The sequence below is a fragment of the Oratosquilla oratoria genome, unplaced genomic scaffold, assembly GCF_046742065.1.
Source record: "Oratosquilla oratoria isolate Oo_2021 unplaced genomic scaffold, ASM4674206v1 SCAFFOLD48, whole genome shotgun sequence".
Lineage (NCBI taxonomy): Eukaryota > Metazoa > Arthropoda > Malacostraca > Stomatopoda > Squillidae > Oratosquilla > Oratosquilla oratoria.
Window position 1 is genome coordinate 1,299,942 of NW_027467712.1, and position 5,324 is coordinate 1,305,265.

The window sequence follows — 5,324 nt, forward strand, 5'->3', positions numbered from 1 at the left end:
CTTTCTATTCTAAGTATCCAGCCTAATTATGGATCAAAAGGTTCTTTATAATTTTTTGTATTCGCTATGCAAAAAACAGGATATTAGTAAGGAAGTTCTAAGATAAATAAAGTATATAAACTATTCAAAAAGTACAATTCTTGATAGATTATTAGCTGAGACATCAAGTATTTACATTAGCTCCCCTTTCTCACCAGGAATACAACACAATTGTCAAAGTTATAATGCAAAGCCTCGTTGCAACTTTGGTTGCCTGTATTGCCATAGTAATCAAGGAAAATACAATATTTATGTGTAGGACATGAATGACTTGTATCTCTGGATAGGTGAGAAGACAAGAAAGAGGTCTGTGTAAAATCGAGGAAAAGGTAGATTTAATACGTATATGGGGCATTGATATATGAAGATTATCCAATTCATACGTAGAGTTTTTCTAATCTAAACAGAATCTCTTGTTATATTTTCTTTTATTAAGTTAATCCCCTTAATCTCTTCACGTGTCCATACCAGATCAGCAGAACTTTATTCATTTTGTTGCTATAAAACTTTTCCTCTCTTCTCAAATTACAGCTCATACACACCCCATCATTTACACACGCGCACGTACACACCCACGCACGCACACACGCGCGCACATGCACACAAACACGCACACAGGTACACACACACACACACACACACACACACACACACACACACACACACACACACACACACACACACACACACACACACACACACACACACACACACACACACACACACACATACACACACACACACACACACACGCACGCACGCACGCACACACACACACGCACACACACGCACACACACACACACACACACATACAGACACACACACACACACACACACACACACACACACACACACACACACACACACACACACACACACACACACATATACACAGTCATGTATGTAAATATATGACATACATATTTCTACACGTACTCACACATTCACTTTTTTTTTGCCAACACATACAAATAAGAGCATCAAAGCTATCCACTAAAACTCTCAACCTTGCGCCCTGGACTTCAAAGGGGCCTCTTATAACTTTTCCAGTCGCCGGGCGGAGAACCGAAACGTTAAGCTTCACCAATACATCAGGTAATACAAACAAGCGAAAGAGATGTCCATTGCAGCCAGTTATAAGAAATAGTTATTGAATGATAAAAATTAATGTAATGGAAAAATAACGCTGGGGATTGGGAAGAGGAGTGAGAGAGTATTGAGATGAATGTGAAATTAAAATAATGGTAAGATAAATGAAGCTGACGTACAAATGACCTAAAACGAAATACGAAAATTATGTGAACGGTGGATACAATGCTGCTATTCCCGTTGCGGGGACAGCAACAACAATTACAGTGGTAGTAATAATAACGACAACGACACAATCCGGAACAAGGACAAGATCAAGGGAAGGACAAGGTCCGAGAACAGAAACCGAACCCGGAGCCAAGACCCTGGCAGTGGCTGTGACAATAGCCATAACGCTGACAATGACATTGATCATGGCGGTGGCAATGACAACGAGAGCAACATTAACAACAACAATATGATGAGAGAGGGAGATAGGAAGGGAGAGAGACAGAGGGAGAGACAGGGAGAGAGAGAGAGAGAGAGAGAGAGAGAGAGAGAGAGAGAGAGAGAGAGAGAGAGAGAGAGAGAGAGAGAGAGAGAGAGAGAGAGAGAGAGAGAGAGAGAGAGAGAGAGAGAGAGAGAGAGAGTAGGGGGAGAGGGAAAAAGAGAGAGGGGGAGAGAGGGGAAGAGAAAGACAAGGATAGAGTAGACAGACAGACAGACAGACAGACAGACAGACAGACAGACAGACAGACAGACAGACAGACAGACAGACAGACAGACAGACATGCATACAGACAGACAGACAGACAGACAGACAGACAGACAGACAGACAGACAGACAGACAGACAGACAGACAGACAGACAGACAGACAGGCAGGCAAGCGAAGGTACGTGGAATCTAATAACAGTGTATTCAGCCTTCTCATACCAAACGGACCTTTTTCGTTTAATTCTTGTCAACAGGGGTCATTCATCTCTGTGTCATTCTTTGGATAAGGAGGATATCAAACCCATTTCGATATACAGAATAACATGTATTCCTCGACATTGAGAAGATTAACATTAAGCAATCCGGGAGAAACTCAGTCTTCAACTTATCGGAAAAGGAAAATCTGATTAACACATCTGAGCATTTTATAACCTCTACCTTTGTTCCAGTTGCTAACAGACGATTTAATTCATGAGAGAAAATCCTTTTTCGCAAGAAAAGAAACGCAAAAGGTCTATAACAGTAATATTGGATATGTTGAGAATAATGGCTACAAATACGATACATACCGGAACGTAAAGGTATCACCCCAGGGTCGTTGAAAGGAGGATGTATTCTGTGGTCTAACGCCGCAATAGGTTGTTACAAATTGCCCCCATCATGTCAAGAGAACCAATGTGGGCCATCCTGACAAACCGCAATGCACGTGACGACTGTAACGATGTCAAATCACGTGAGACACGCGTTCGTCCAAATGATGACACGCAGCCGCCGTAATCGATCTTACGTTCTGGTAGGATTTGACAGAAATGGACGTATTTGCCCGTGACTGTGGAGGGGTATCTCTCAGTATGATAAAACATACGGGCGGTGACCAGAGGGCAAGGCTTACATCATAGTGAACAAGTTGTTTGAGACATTTAACACATTTCAAATTTCTCCCTGTCTTCTCTTCTGCATGAGGGGACGGAGAGGTGGGGGGATGCCGATTTAATGAAGCGGCCTTGCTGTGGATGTGCTGTGTCTTACGATACTGCTTCTGACCCAGGGCAGTGAACAAGATGCAGGTATGACCCGTCATCCAGGAGGTGCTAAGATAAGAGGGAGGGAAGAGGATAGAGGGGAGTGGAGTATGTAGGGGATGGAATGGGTGGGAGTGGTGTCTATGCCTTTGTTTTTTGGCTATCTCCCGTGTACGGGGAAAAAAGCCTCTGATATAGGTATGTATGTATGTATGTATGTATGTATGTATGTATGTATGTATGTATGTATGTATGTATGTATGTATGTATGTAAGTATGTATGCAATAAAAACACTAGGAGCGTGTGTTCACAAATGCATAAGTAACCACTAGGAAAAGTAAACTTTTCCTAGTGGTTACTTACGCATATGTATGTATGCATGTATGTATGCATGTATGTATGTATGTATGTATGTATGTATGTATGTATGTATGTATGTATGTATGTATGTATGTATGTATGTATGTATGTATGTATGTATGTATGTATGTATGTATGTATGTATGTATATATGTATGTATGTATGCATATATGTATGTAAATTTTTGGCAGGGGAGAGCTAACCCTCTCCTGAATGAACTTGAATGTTGACATCAAATAGAAATTTCTAATAGTTTATATTATGATGATGAATCAATTTAACGTTGCAATCCCCCCATATCAGGAGGCTTGGACAGTATCCCTTACGATGGACCTTGTATCGTGGAATTTAATAAACTATGTCCTTGGTCCAGCTCGTTTGCGACAAAGTTAAAACTGTCGTCATCCCTACCCCCGCCGCTAGTACCGACGCTTTAACCTGCACTATACAAACAGTATCAGCCCTTTTGCTACTACAATTCTGGATACTATCATATATATATATATATATATATATATATATATATATATATATATATATATATATATATACATATATATATATATATATATATATGTGTATGTATATTTGTTCATATATATATATACATATGTATATATATATATTTATATATATGTATGTATACATATATATATGTATATATATATAACTATATACATATATATGTGTATGTGTGTGTATTTAAATATCTATATATATATATATATATATATATATATATGTACACATATGTATTTATTTATTAATTTACTTATCTATTAATTTATTTATGTATTTGTATATATATATATATATATATATATATATATATATATATATATATATATATATATATATATATATATCCCCAAAAAAGAAAGTTCCTGCGGTTGTTGTCAGAAACATTCTCGAAGAAAATTACTGAACAAAGTGATGATACGATCCTGGTTGAATAGAAAACAAGTGGTAATGAAAATTTCTGGGTAATGCTTTATGAAAAAGCACAATGAAAAATACAGTGAACTAACAGGTAAAAGATGTAACACAAGTAAGAGTTGAAATAAACTATAATGAGTTATTTATGAAAAGAAATATGCCGACAGGATACCTTTTGGTCCATAACAAGGTTGGATGTAAAATTAAATAAATAAACATATTATTAAATACATGAATAATTGAATAAATAAATAAATGAATAAATGAATAATTAAATGAATAAATAGATGAATATATAAATTAATAAATAGATAAGTAAATGAATAAATAAATAAATAAATAATAAATAAATAAATAAATAAACAAATAAATAAATAAATAGATAAGTAGATAAATCAATAATGAATAAATAGATAAATAAATAAATAAATAAATAAGCTTAAGTCTTTACCCAAGCAGACGAAATGGTTGGTAGATTTGGTTCTGTCCACTTCTATGTTAAATTTACTGTGTGTCAGCTTTGGGCCATCAAATGATGTACGATTCGTATTTAATGTGTATATATATTTATATTTGATGCTCTCAATTTCTTTTATCTATTTTCTATCTAATCTATTGACAAAAAAATATTATTGCTAACACAAACGAGAGGGAAAGTATTTTGAGATTAAAAAGAAAAAATCTACAACTTGGATGTCAACAAATGTGTTCCAAAGTTGTCTGAAAAAAATGGTTAAAAGATTGTCACAGGAAACCTGACATATGACACAGAAAATGTGGAAATAAAAAGAAAACAAAATTCGTTCGTGTAAAGATTGTCCTTTCCTTCAACCCAAGTCACAAATTATGCCCAAGCAACGAGGCTGCCAACCCTAACATCCAAGACAACATCTTTCAGTCAATGTATTTTGTATGAACACTTCGCTCAGAGGACCTCTCTCATACCAGGTGGTACTGTTTCCATTCTGACAACCACCATTCATGTTTGTATCTTTTACAAAACCGTGCGATTTCATGGAGAATTATATTGATCTGATGTTTGGTCTATACTTTGGGACAGATAATCCAAGATGACTGATAATGCCAAGAGCTGATTGGCATTAAGAAGTTGGTTCCACTGGGATTTTGTTTGAGAAAACGGTGTGGAATGGCGTTAGTGTGTCTGTTGAGGCTGGATCGA